The following is a 15,842-nucleotide window of genomic DNA, read 5'->3' as shown; positions in this document are numbered from 1 at the left end:
ATTAAATACAACCTTTGATTTTATTGAAATACTATTAAAAAACTAAATATATAAAGTTGAATTAATTACAACCTTTGATTTTATTGACAATTAAATTTTTTTTCAATATAAATTTTAAAATACAATAAATAAATTTTAAAATATAAGTTTTAAAATGTTTTAAACTCAGCAAGTAACAGAAAAGCAGGCAGTTACAAAGCTGCAAAAAAGCTTTTGCAGAAAACATTCTTGTTTTTGTTCATCTTTAAAATTTTACTTTCGACTTTATTTTTCTACAAAAAATATTTTCTTGAAATAAAACAAAAACGTTATTAATGGGGTTTTAGTAATTTAGACTAGATTTAAAAAGTGAAATTCAATTAATAGATTAGGACTATATATATTAAAATCCATATATAATTAATTCAAAATGTTTTATACAAAACAAAATTAATAAAATACGCTATAGTCTACGATTAGCAAACATATTTTTTACAAGGACTCTTATTTCTATACCAAGTCAGGTTTGGTTTGTTAGCCTTCTGTCAGGCTGATCATCATCTTCATTATCATCGTCATTATTGGTATCAAACTCAACTGGATCCTTTAAGCCTATTGAATTACACATATTTTCCAGTAAAACACAGGTAAAAATTATAGTGCAGCACAATGTTGAAGTATACTGTTGCGCTCCACCACTTTTATGTAAGCACTTCCAACAGTTCTTAAGACATCTGATGCATCGGTCCACTTCACTATACGTTTTTTGGTGAACTTGGTTAAAATAAATTTCATCTGGTAATGTTGCGACAATGTATGGAGTTATGATGACAGGTGACAAGCCATATCCAGAGTCACCAAAAAGAAAGTCGGTAGTTGGATCTAACTCTAGCATCTGTTTTAGAATAGAATTTGCAAAAATAAATACATCATAACATGAACCACAATACTTAACCATAATATCTCTAAAGTTACCATCAGGATCAACAACAACTTGACAATTCACAGCAGGATATCCTTTTCTGAAGAATACTTCAAAATATTATAAAAAGATTAAATAATATAAAAATAAATATCTGAAATGATTTAAATAGTTAAGATGTGTTGAGTGTGATGTATTATGAAATACTACAAAAAAGAGTCTATAATTTGCCCAAATAATATTCATAATGATATTATTAACTTGTATTTGATCTTACTTATGGAAACACACAACAGCGAAAAAAGGGCAAAAAAAATAAATTATAATAGATAAAATTTAATGATTTTTACTTGCAAATAAATGCTAACTCATCATCTCCAGGTCCTTTGATAGGTATGATTGTATCATCAATTGGCCCAAGAAGCCCTTTAACGCCTCATGATTGCTGGTAAATTAAATGATAGCCAGAAACAAACCTTATTAGTATTTTATTTATATTTTAAAAAAAACATGTTAATGATTAGTTAATAAAACCAAATAAAATACCATAATTGGATAAAATAAATTCCCCTCTGTACATACATTCTTTAATATTAAAAGCCAATAAAAAATTTAATTGAGAAATTTTAAAATGATCAACACTTTTGTTTCTGAATATATTGGGTTATTTCTTGCTGTCAATGGTGAAAAATTATCATGTAGAGTTGTGATGTCATTTATAACAACTTTTGGAAGACGAAACTTTTGACAATATTCCATATCATTATAATCATTCAAAACAGCACACTTAGTTTCACGCCGATTTTGATCGTGCCCTTGTGCAGCTAGAATTATTGGAATATTCATTTTAACTAAATGATATTAGAGTATTAAAAAAAAATGTAAATAGTATTCCATATATTTTTAATAAAATGGTATTCTTAACATTTGTTCGATAAAGACTTTATCGAACAAATGTTAGGGATACCATCGAAAAATGTTTGTTTCAGAAAATGTTAGCAGCACAATATTTTTTTATTATCTTTAAATAAAGTTATTATATATTAAAGACTTTAACAATAATTATTAATAACATTACAAAACTTTAATACAACTATAAATTTCTTCAAGAAGTTTATAGTTTTACCGAAGTTTTGTAAAGTCAAGAAGTTCTTGACTTATGTTTTAAAATATGTTAGTTATATTTTACATAAAATATAACTAACATTGATATAATTAGAAATATATAGTTTTTGGAACTTAGTTCTTAAAGTTATTCTGTTTCTAATAGAGTAAAAATTAACATAATTTTTAGAACAAATAAACATCTTTTATACTGACAATAAAAAATACTCAAAATACATAGACAGAGTATGTAGTTACTCAGTGCCGGTTTTAGCACTACCAGCGCCCTGGGCGAGATTTCTACGGCGCCCCTAGCTCAATTTAAGCCCATTCAAAAAAAAGACAAAGGATAAAATAACCAATTAGTTTCGCCCCTTTATATTCGGCGCTCCGGGCCATCGCCCAACCAGGCTCTACCCTAACGCCGCCACTGTAGTTACTACTTCAAGAGACAATAGTTATAAATCAAACGTTTAATTTTTATAACAATTTTATTTTGTAATAAAGTTGTTAATTACAATATTTAAACTACACCGAGGCATATTCGTTTTATTTATTTTTTTAGACGCATTAATTTTTTTCTCTTTATCTTAATTTTTTTCTATGTATTGTCAACTGATATGCATGCAAGTTATTATCAAAATAATTGTTGTGTTGTGGGCTAATAAAAATCACAAAAAAAATTTTTCTATGTGTCTTTATTAACATGAGAGTATGTTTGATATACAAAAGTACATTTTTTCATTGGAATATATCTATAGACGCAGTCATATTTTTGACATTAAAAGATGGAAATTAGTAATGCGTATGTCCTCCATTACACTGGATCACCTCAAAAAGTCGTTGAAGTGTAGTTTGATCTAACTCGGACCATACTTCAAGGATTTTACACTTTAACTCAGTAACAGTTTTAAATTGGTGTCCGGCTGCTTTAGCGTCATAAACTTTTCTTGATAGCATTCCCCACACGTTCTCTATTGGATTTAAGTCCGGGCTACAAGCTGGCCATTCGAGAACCGGGATGTTGTGGTCTTTAAACCATTTCATAGAGTGCTTAGATGTGTGAATTGCAGCATTATCTTGCTGAAATATGGCATTATCGTCCATGTTTTTATCCATATAAGTTATGAGAACATCATCCAACACTTCTGTATACTTTATCGAGTTCATTTTAGGTAAACCACAACACAGAGTCAATTTTCCTGAATAAGAAAATCCACCCCAAGCCATTAAACTTCCTCCTCGATAATTTCGTTTTGTTTGTGGGTCATTTATTCTTCTTAGATCATGCCAATAACAACTGTAAAAGTCCGAACCATCTAAATTGAACTTTTTTTCATCTGAAAATTTTACGTTTTGTCACTCATGAGTCCAATGCATATGGTTTTTAGCAAACTGTAATCTAGCAATTTTATAGTGTTTTTTAAACATTGGTTTTTGGTGTGGTTTCTTCCACTTTACGTTTGGTGTTGTACGTAGAATATGTGCAACATGTTTATTGGTGACAGGCAATAATAATTTATCCTTTATTTGTGTTGCATTTAATTTATTTTTAGTTGTTTCGAAGCGAATTTGAATAATTTGCCGATTTGTTAATACTTTGTTGCCGTTTGTTGCTTTTTTTACACCGTAATTGTCACCTTTTGCAATGTAGTTTCGTACAACATGCTCAGATCTTCCAATTTTTCGTGCTAATTCTCCTATAGAAAGTGCTGGTGAGATTTCTGAGCCACGATATAAAATAATTTGTATTTTTTCAGCATCTGTCAAATACTTTCCTTTAGGCATTTCGTAAAATGCAATAAAAATGATACTGGCAGAGCCAAAGATCAAATTACACTAAAATTTATCAATTTATTTGTGTAAAAGTGATTGAAAATCAATAATTACCGTTATTAACCTGATTGCGTCTATAGATATATTCCAATTAAAAAATGTGCTTTTGTATATCAAACATACTCTCATGTTAATAAAGATACATAGAAAAAATTTTTTTGTGGTTTTTATTAGCCCACAACACAACAATTATTTTGATAATAACTTGCATGCATATCAGTTGACAATACATAGAAAAAAATTAAGATAAAGAGAAAAAAATTGATGCGTCTAAACGAATATGCCTCAGTGTAGATGTTACAAAAATGTTTTTAATTACAACATTTTAACAGATTGAAATGTTGCAATTTTGTTTAATTTAATGTCATAAAAACATAGATGACATTGACTAATATTTATGTCATAGATGCTAAAGACCTTTTAGTAAAAGTATCTATGCCATCTTTAATGGTTTTTATGACATTAAGTATTGTTAATTACAACATTTTATTCTGTTACAATGTTTTAAATAATAATAATTTAACAGATTATGCATAAAAAAGTGGTTATATTTAAATTAAACAACTTTGTATTAAATCTTAACATAAACAAATAACAAATCAATCAACATTGGTTTGCTTTGCAAATAGTTACACCAAAGTTAAGGTAGCACCTACCTAACGTAACTTTTCTTGCTTAAATCGAGCTGAGCATTTTCTTAAAATGTTTTGTGAATACCATTAAACTTATGAAAAATTATTCGCAAGTTTTTTTGTAAGCAAGCGTAAAAAAGTTTTGTGAATACTATTAGAACTTACGTCAAACTTACGCAAATATTTGACTTACGAAAGTATTGTAAATATGCACCTTGGTGAATACCATTTCAGTTGGGTTGAACTTACGCAAAAACTTACGAAAGTTTTTTTGAAGCGCAACTGCGCAAGTTTGGTGAATACGACATTTACAGTTTTGAACTTACGCTAAACTTACGCAAAAAAAAAGTTTGGTGGATACGCACCCTCAGGCGCAACCCTATCTTTACGGAATTGCTGCGAAACAGGTGAATAACAAATAATAATATTAATTAACGATTTCCGTAACCTTAGTTGAGCTGTGCAAAAGTTACGAAAGTTTGGTGAATAAGCACCCTCAGTGACGGATCCAGGGGGGGGATGGGGGTATGCATCACCAGAAAATACATACTCTAAAATAATCAAAATATTGAAACTATTGAAATAATCTGCGCTCTTGATCTTAAATTCTTCCATAAGAAATGCCTAATGTTTCATTCATTTTTTTTTCACTTTGATTTAACCATACAAAAAAGATACCATTGCGCCACACAATTTTACTTTCTTGTACTTTATTTTTTTTCGCACTCAAAAACTTAAGAAAACATTTAAATTTTAAGTTTAAACAATATTATATATATATAAGTATATATATACACACATATATATATATATATATATATATATATATATATATATATATATATTATATATATATATATATATATATATATATATATATATATATATAATATATATATATATATATATATATATATATATATATATATATATATATAGATATATATATATATATATATATTTTTTGGATATTTGCTTCTTAAAATCGGGTATAAACAAAACCGACATAACTGATCTTACCCAATATTCTTAATTATTCTTAATTACAGATAGTATAACCCTTAACCGTTCTGTCTCTAAATCAACTATCTTAATACGACAAATCAATAAAAACTCTATATTATACTTTCGAAATCTTTTATCTGAAAAAACTGATTGAAATCTTAAATTACAATCTCAAGATGCGAATAATGCGTATGAATTATTTTTGGCACAGTTTTGTAAACATTATGATTTGGCATTTCCAGTAAAAAAAAAATATAAATTTTATTTCACTTTTAAACCCATGGACGACCGAAGGTTTGTATAATCATCAAAGAGAAAACAAAAACTTTATGAAAAGTATTTACAACATATAAAAATGAATTAAATTACAAAAAATATAAAAACATGTTTGATAAAACAAAGAAACACGCAAAAAAAAAAATTATTACGCAAGGTTGTTGGAAATAACACGCGGAAACACACAAAAAACGTGGAATGTGATTAAGCGGATAATCGGTAAAAATAAATGTCCAAAAAACAATTTGCAACAAAAACTCTTAGTTGACGGGGAAATGATTTATAATAAAGAAGTCATAATCAAAAAGCTTCTTGATATTGGCCTATCGTTAGCTGATAAAAATCCAAAAAACACATCAAACTTTGAATCGTATATGAAATCAATCAGTACCTCTATGAAAGAAGTAAAATTAAATATAATTGAATTGCGGAATGCCTTCAACTGTTTAAAAAATAATAAATGCGCTGGCCTTGATAAAATTAGCGTGAATGTTGTTAAAGCAGTGTTTGATATTATTGAACCGTCACTGTTTTACATTTTTAACCTTTCACTAAAATCCGGAATCGTACCAGAGAAATTAAAAATTGCTAAGACCATACCTATTTTTAAATCTGGCGATGACACAAATCAGTGACGGATCCAGGGGGGGATGGGGGTATGCATCCTCCCCCCCCCCACCACCACCACCACCACCACCACCAGAAAATACATACCCTGAAATAATCAAAATATTGAAACTATTGAAATAATCTGCGCTCTTGATCTTAAATTCTTCCATAAGAAATGCCTAATGTTTCATTCATTTTTTTTTCACTTTGATTTAACCATACAAAAAAGATACAATTGCGCCGCACAATTTTACTTTCTGGTACTTTATTTTTTTTCGCACTCAAAAACTTTAGAAAACATTTAAATTTTAAGTTTAAACAATATTATATATATATATATATGTATATATATATACATACATATATATATTTATATATATATATATATATATATATATATATATATATATATATTTATATATATATATATATATATATATATATATATATATATATATATATATATATATATATATATATATATATATATATATATATATATATATATATATATAGATATATATGTATATATATACATATATAGATATAATATTGTTTAAACTTACCTTAAAATTTAAATGTTTTCTAAAGTTTATATATATATATATATATGTATATATATATATATATATATATATATATATATATATATATATATATATATATATATATAATATCATATATATATATATATATATATATATATATATATATATATATATATATATATATATATACATATATATATAATATCATGTATATATATATATATGTATATATATATAATATCGTATATATATATATATATATGTATATATATATACATATATATATATATATATATATATATATATATATATTATGTATATATATATATATATATATATATATAATATATATATATATATATATATATATATATATATATATATATATATATATATATAAATATATATATGCGATTCTAGATTGAGATTACCATGAGCAATGAACGACCGCTGAAGAAATCTAGGCTTTTCATTACGGATTTTTTGATTAAAAAACCTCCTATTTGTTTCTATAACACACTTTGCACTTCTGTAGCTTTACCTGTATTTGATTGCAGTATTAATAAACCTTTTGAACCAACCGACGTCCTCTCGCAATCTCTTACTTGTCCACCTATTCAAACGATGTTAATAGAAACCGATAACGAGGCATACAAAGATAATTCTCATCCAGCCAGTAATGATATTGCTTGTGCTTTTTCGGGTGACGTAAGAAATATTGAATATGTGAAAAAACTCAATGATTTAGAAAAAAAGAAATTGATGACTGAACATTGGATGCCGGATTCTTCTTTCAAATATCTATATACAATGAAGGGTGGGAAGAACCCACAGAAGGTATACCTTGGTCTCCAACACTTATCAGGTGGAAGTTATTCCAGCTTTAAATTTTCCCCATCCTTGAATGGTCTTCTTTGTGTCACTTGTGTTTTATTTGCCAATGAAGTAGATGAAAATAATCATAGCAAGGGTACAAAACTGGCACAACTAGTTAACAAACCGCTTTGAAAATACAGTCACTTGACAGGAAGTGATGGACAATTGACTAACCATTTAAGCAACCAATTTCACAAAAATTCTGTTGTATTTGGTGATCATTTTTTACTAACAATGAATACAGGTACAAACATAAAAATTATGTTAAATGAAAAGTACAAAGCGGAAGTAAAAGAATCACGCGAACGTTTGGTGCCAATTATTAAAACTGTTATGCTTTGCGGTAGACTTGGGATTGCATATTGAGGCAGAAGAGATGACGGCGATGTCAGTCTTGAAACAAATGATGGACTTATAAAGGCAGATGGAAACTTCAAAGCACTGTTGGCTTATCGGGTCGATGCTGGAGACAAAGTTTTAGAACACCATTTAAAAAGTTCAGGAAAAAATGCAACATATATTTCAAAAACGGTTCAAAATGAACTAATAGACATTTGTGGTCAAATTATAACAGAAAAAATAATTAAAGAGGCTAAAATTGCTAAGTACTATTCGGTGATTGCAGATGAAACTACTGATGTTTCTCATCACGAGCAGTTATGTGTATGTATTCGTTTTGTGTGTTTGATAAATGGTTTTCATACAATCAGAAAAGATTTTTTAAACTTTAAGAAAGCTAATGATCTTAGTGGTAAAGGGTTAGGTGAACTAATTATTCAAACTCTGAAAGGACATAGTCTTGACCTTATTTACTTAGTAGGTCAAGGTTATGATAGCGCATCAGCTATGTCTGGCTGTTATAATGGTGTCCAGGAGCACGTAAGAAAGGTGGCTCCATCCGCAGTCTTTGTACATTGCAGTAGCCATGTCCTGAACTTAGTTTTAAATTCTACTTGTTCTGTACCAGAAATAAAGGATATATTTAGTACAGTTAAGAAATGCACAACTTTTATAAACGATTCTATTAAAAGAAGGGAGATATTAGAAAAGTTTTTGCAAGACTTGGAAAGTTCTGTTTCATGCTTAAAAAGTTTTAGTGAAACACGTTTTGTTGAGAGGCATGATTGCTTACTTATTTTCTATCAAAATTTCATTAATATTGTAAAATGTTTGGAGGAAATTGTTAATAAACTTGACAGTAAAACTGCAGACACTGCAAGAGGTCTATTAAGGTGCCTGTATGAGCCGGTTGTTATTGTAGCACTTTGTTGCGCCAAAAAAGTTATGGCATTAACAGTAACATTGTCTAAATTATTGCAAACAGTCAATAACGATCTCATTGGAGCATTAAATGCAATAAACTTTGTGAAAAAGTCACTTTTAACATGGCGCTGTGATGAGAATGAAATATGGATGAATGCTGATTTCGGCCCATTCAACAACACTAATTATTTAGCAAATGCTTTAAATAAAGCTTTAGTGACTCCTCGTGCCGTATGTAGGCAATTGCATAGGAACAATATCCCTGCTGAAAATGCATGCCAATATTATAAAAGAGCTATTTGGTTTCCGTACCTAGATTCAGTGATTTAATCTATGGATGCACAGTTTTCAAACCACCAACAACTAGTTATGAAAATGTCTGCTCTGTTACCATCAGTGATTTCTCAACATAGTTGGACTGATGTGGTTGAAACTGTAAGAATGTTTTCTTTTGTAATTGGGTATCGATGCGAGGAAAACTAATCATAATGAATATTTGGAGTGGAAAGAATTTTGCTCGCATATGCAAAGCCATCCTTCAACTTTATTAGCAGCTTTAGATCTCATCCCTGATAGGTAAAATTTATAAAATAGAAATACCATATCAGTTTAAATCTCTGTTGCTTATTAACTTACTCTGTTAATTTTATTTTATAGATTGGCAACCATCAAGACACTTCTTTGGATTTTCCCTACCATTCCAATCACAACATGTACAGCTGAACGGAGCTTTAGCGCCATGAATATTTTAAAAAGTCCTTTGCGTAACCGAACCAATGATGAGCGTTTAACCGGCTTGGCATTATTATATATATATAATACTATGCCTTTAGAAGATTTTGCATTGTAGATTTTGTACTTAATTTATTTATTACACAAAATCCTATTAGTCTAAAAAAGAAATTGTGTAATTATTTCCCGAGGAAATGTAACTATATATATAAGAAACTAACTCCCCATAGTACAACTCAAATACTATCAGTCGAATCGAAACTGAGTCGATATCTTTTGATTTGTATTTCCAAAAAAATTACGCTAACCACCTTTGGTATCAACATCTTTCCCCCCCCCCCCCCAACAAAAAATCCTGGATCAGTCACTGACACAAACATGTCTAATTATAGACCTATTTCTGTCGTACCATGTTTGTCAAAACTGCTAGAACGAATTATGTATGATAGACTTAATAGTTATTTAACTGAGAGCAATGTAATGTATAATAAACAATTTGGGTTCAAAAAAAATCACTTAACGGATCATGCGGTAGTCGAGCTAATAAATTATACTTCCAATGGGCTCATTAATGATTGCTATATATTAGGAGTTTTTATAGATTTGTCAAAAGAAATTACTCATAAATACCCCACAAAGTTTTGAACTAATAATTTTGTTGTTCCAAGATCTTATTTAAAACTCAGTTCATTTCAAATTCAATACCGAGGACCATTTATATGGAAAAGTATATTAAATATTATTAAAAATAAGACTCTTTTAAACTTCTCCCCAGAACAATTCAAATGAGAATCTAACATTTTCTATTAGAAAATAACTTCGATCTTAAAATATTTTTTAAAAATATGTACCTAAAATAATTAAACTAAAAAAAGTCCTCATTATTCACATATTTCTATTTTGCTTTGTTTCTTATTTTCTTTTTATAAAAATAAAAAATAAATAGCTATAAGAAAAAATATATATCTTATTATACGATTTACTGTTTGTAATATATTGTTTTTTACTATATAAATTTTAAGCTGTAAATTTTTAACTTTTAATTTTTATTTTGTTTCATAAACCGAAGGCGACAATGTAAACGGCGCTCGGCGATAAGACAATATGCGTCTTTTTCTTGCTCCAGCCATTTATTATATATGTACAATCTTTCATATTGTAAATTTTATTAAACGGCAAAGTAAAATATAATAACTTAAAATATAGAACACTTTTCTTCACAAGCGAACATATAATTTTAAATTTAGAAGTAGGTTATTTTGAACCACCCTCGCGATTGTTTAAAAAGGGGTCCTAACCTCTTCGAAAATGACCCGAAAAATCCTTTAGAGGGGTGATTCTATTGGTAATAGGAATTGCTTTAAAGAAAAAGTTAAAATGTTTTGATTTTGGCAGCAGGAAAAATTTGCATTTAAAGTTTCCGCCAAAATACACCAAAAACCTTTATTTTCAAAAAGTGTTTGCAAAGCCAAAAGTTTAAAAAAACACTTTTTTTTGTCTTAAATTTTACAAATATCACAAACTGTTATCCCTTAGATTCAAAATTATGTTTTAATAAAAAGTATTTGTTTATAGATTCTAATACTAGTATATCAATATACAATATAGTATATCAAATTTCTCTTGATTTTTTAGTCGGATAAAAAATCAAAAGAAATTAATATTAATTTTATTTTTAAACATGGCATTATTTAAACCACAACTTATTTCAAAAAGATGTGCACATATTTCTAAATATATAAAGACTGAATTACAGAGTAGCTTAAACCAATAGGTTTAAGCTACTCTGTAATTCAATAAACTATCAACAAAAAGCATTGCTTGCAATGCACAATGCTTTTGGGCAAGACTTTGAAAAATGTCAACATTCTTCATCAGTTTGTTGCATTCATTTCTATTAAACTGCCCCCCACCCATGATATGCTTGCATTCAAAGGGGCAAGAGATTTGGCTATTCTTGTGCTTGATCCCATATTTCAAGGAGTTGCTAGAAAATATGGTTGATGATTCCAAGAAAATGAACGGAGTTCCAATGGAGGAATTACATCAAGAATAAACCCAGATTGTCTGTAGGGGTTAACTAATATGGGACAGACAACATTAAAATAAATCTTAGCCGATTGAAGTTTTGCGCCTTAAGATAAGAATCTAACAAAGCTGTTGCATAAAGAACTAAATGTTATTGATTCGCCAGAGTTTGTAAAGTTGTCAGACTCGACATCAAACGGGCAACGTGGATGTTTGCTAGAGTGAGACTGGATACTACATAAAATGTTGGCTACCTTCATGTCATATGAAATCATGTTAGACACATTTTCAATTTATATTAGGCTTAATAGTGTCTTAAGATTTTCATATGTTTCAGGAATACCTTCTGCTGCAGCAACAATCAGCTGTTTTTTTACACCACCATCCTGGGCAGAAGAACTTTATTGGAGACATGATGATCCTTGAGTGTAACTTTGCTTGTAACTTGTGCCAATTACGCTGAGGGTAATTTTCAAGAATAAACCACCTCCATCAATTCTAAGTTTAACTAAATGATGTGATGTAAGTTCTCTTACTGACAGAATATGGTTGACTAAGGCATTCAAGTTCTTGCAGTGAGCAACTTTTCGAACTTTTTTTTTTTTTGTTATTTATTATGTTTAAGATACAAATACAAATATACAAGCGAATAATTACAAGTGAAGATATCGTAAAAATAAATAAATAAAAAATAAATAAAGAACGTGGATACTCAAAGGAGACTACTAGGTCTTGTCACAGAGAACCGCTGACGAAGAACTTGAAAGTTAAAATTTATACAAAGTATAAAAGTCGTTATACGAATAAATTAAATCGTTAAGATTAAAAAATCCTTTTACAACTAGAAATTATAAACAAACAAAAAATATACAAGTATTTGATTTAATAAATAAAAAGAAAGCGGACACTCGCAGAAGATCATCAAGTTTTCATCGATAACCGCTCGTAAATTTAAAAATCTCATAAAAATCAAATCCATACTTACATGGTCAAGTGTATAAAGCACAAGAAAAATTCAAGTGCATTCATATACATATTCAGTTACATCACTGCATAAAAAATAAAAATGAAAATTATTTAATGTTTAAAAGTACAAAATATATATCATCAATTGACAAAATGATTTCTTTAAGCTTTTTTTTGAATGAGAGATAACTCCATTCCGAAGAAATATCAAAATATTTTAAAACTATTTTATTCCAAAAAGAAGCTCCACGAAATGAAATGCTTGATTTTCCAAAATTAGTTTGAAAAAATGGTTGATGAATTAAATTATCATTTCTTAAGTTGTATTTATTTTTATCTTTTAAGGTATAAAAATAATGGAAAGAAACTGGAGTGGACTTTGTTTTATGTTTGTACATAAAACAAAGAATATTAAAAACGTTTAGCTGATATATATCAAGAATTTTTATTTCAAATAAGAGAAGCTTGGCATAAGTAAATCTATCTTTAAAATTAATAAGACGAGCAACATGCTTTTGTTGACGATAAAGAGGCCTAAGTTTGAATTTATTAGCACTACACCAAGCAATACTTGCATAGTTTGAATGACAATGGATAAAGGAGTAATATAATTGAGTTAAATTACGTTTATTTAAAGCACTTCTAGCTTTATACAATATTCCTATACTTTAAGCAACTTATTACACAAGAATTCTATGTGATATTTCCAATTAAGGTTTTCATTGATACAGATACCCAAAAAGTTTGCATTAATTACTTTTTTTATTAGAGTTTTGCCAATAAAAAGCAATGGTAAATTGCAAGACAAAAGTTTTTTATAGAAGCTGGATGAAAATGTATCCAATTAGATTTTTCAACATTGAGTGAAAGCTTGTTTATTGTAAGCCATTCAGAAATTTTTGTTAATTCGATATGCATATTTTGATATATTTTTCATTTCTTTGTCAAGAACGACAACATTTGACATCATGAAAAAATCTGCTAATTTTTTCCAGAGGTTGCCAAGTTTTCGCTTCGCGTTGCCTCTACAGCTCTTTTTTCCATTGAGTTGTTAAGAGCTGATGCAAGCCTTTTTACACCAACATTGGAAAGATTTGTACTGTTTTGAAGTTGGACCTATGTTTCAGCAGTAAATAGCTGCTGCTTGTACTTCGCTAAATGTCCTGGCAGAACTTTTAAAGATTTACCTCTACTTGCTCGACTAAACTTGACAGTACCTCTTCAAGAGGCATCTTTTTAAAAAATTATATCAGCTGTTATTTGTTTAGCAAACTTAACTCAATTTTTGGCAGATTTTTTTTGAGCTTTGAACATGGCCACCCTGCAAACTATACACTGGCAAGCACTAGAATATCTTGTAGATGGTTTAATGATAACTGAAATTGTACAAGTCTGGTATCTGTACAATAATACTAACAGTATTAAGTCTTTGTAGTTTGCTTCTACATGAATTGCAAATGCCAGTTGGAATTTTCTCATTATTTAAATTAATACTACACTTAATAATTTTCTTTAAATCAAAGAATCAGTTAATATGCAATCACTGTTTTTCAAACACAAAAGGCAAACACATTTTCTACAATGACCATGAGGTATTGCTGAATTAAGCATTTCTTGACAAAAACAAATTAATTTTTTAACGGAAATACCAATTTATTTGTATACATTATTTCAGCCGCAAATATTTGGCGCCAACATATTTCAATTTTATTGCCTTTAAACTTGAATTTATATTAAAAAGGAAAAAAAAGTAAACAATAGATTAATACAATGTTGATTTGATATATATGCAACATTTAAGACAAAACAAAAATTTTTTTTAGTGACTTTTAAGCTGGAATGCAAGAAGCGAACTTGAGTCAAGTTCGACTTGAACTTTATATTTAAACCAATAGCGGCAGAGTATGGATTTTTCCCACAAAAAATACTCTGCCGCTATTGGTTAAAATGTAAAGTTCAAGTCGAACTTGACTCAAGTTCGCTTCTTGCATTCCACCCATAGTAGTAGAAACGCATTTTGAAAATTAAGTTGTTTAGTGTAAATTAGGCAAATACTTTAAATGCAATTTTCTTCTGCGGACGATTTTAACTTCTATTTTAAAGTGATCACCATAACCTATAGAATAAAATTTTTTAGGTCATTTCCGAAGAGGTTAGGACCCTTTTTGGACAACTGTGCTCTACTAAACTCGCAATATTAAATAAATTAAACTTAGCGGCTGTCGTGGATATGAAAAGTTATCAATTTTTTGATAATTACTTTTACTTTTTGAACTTTAGTTTTTTTTTTAATTAACCTTGATGTTATTTACATCAGTTATTTAAAAGTGTGAAAATTTAATTTGTTTTAAAAGACTGTCTGGTTTTTTGTTGTTGCTTTGGAAATGGCTCTGCGTTTTGCAATTTTATTCTAAGTTTCGTATTCTGGCTACTTATATTCAGCGTGGTTGTTGTTAACAACCAATCTAAACAAAATGAAGGTTATTTTAGGAAACGACTAACTTTAATAATTCTTGTCTGGAAAATACTAAAAGAAATTAGTTCATTCGAGACAACAGTTTTATGAATAGCTATTATTAAATTAAAAAAAAAAAAATTATTTTCATTTCGGTTAAAGTGGTTGTTATCAACAATTACGCGAAAAAAGAAAAGCGAAAAGCAGCAGCTACTATGTCCAGCTCTTTAAAGGCAAACTTTCATCAGGGCCACTTACCTATTTCCTCCCGACTAAAAAACCAATACTAAAAGAAATAAATTAAAAAAACTCTCTTTTCAAAGCTATTTTGTAAACAGTCTTTCTTTCTAAAAAGTTATAAACCCCAACTTCAAATAAAAACAAAATATCTGAGAAAAATAAATAAGGGCGCAGCCCCCCTTGCATCGGAAACAAATTTAACAAGTCTGAAAGATCAAGTAAAAAAAAAAAAAAGATTCAAAAAGTTGGAGTTCTCTAGTTAACTCTGAAAACAACTTTCACATGTACGTTTATCAAATTTACACAAATGCTGTATGTTTTAGAGTTCTAGCTGTTCTGGAAGGTAGTGAAAAATCAATCGCAAGATTCCG

The 15,842-nt window shown here is 28.7% G+C and overlaps 1 long non-coding RNA gene across 2 annotated transcripts; it reads right to left on the bottom strand.

Annotated features, from left to right (window-relative positions):
* Window positions 1-322: 322 nt before the first annotated feature.
* LOC136079047 (uncharacterized) lies at window positions 323-4,584 on the bottom strand. Of its 2 annotated transcripts, none has more exons than XR_010637896.1 (3): window positions 4,498-4,584; window positions 1,252-1,752; window positions 323-1,011 (listed from the first exon to the last, which is right to left on the bottom strand). It is a non-coding gene; the product is annotated as an uncharacterized LOC136079047 (long non-coding RNA). The 2 variants fall into 2 exon arrangements; XR_010637897.1 differs by having other exon boundaries at window positions 323-1,001.
* Window positions 4,585-15,842: the final 11,258 nt, after the last annotated feature.

This window comes from Hydra vulgaris, chromosome 04 (genome assembly GCF_038396675.1).
Source record: "Hydra vulgaris chromosome 04, alternate assembly HydraT2T_AEP".
NCBI classification, from domain to species: Eukaryota; Metazoa; Cnidaria; class Hydrozoa; order Anthoathecata; family Hydridae; genus Hydra; species Hydra vulgaris.
This window is presented reverse-complemented; position numbering and strand designations above follow the sequence as displayed.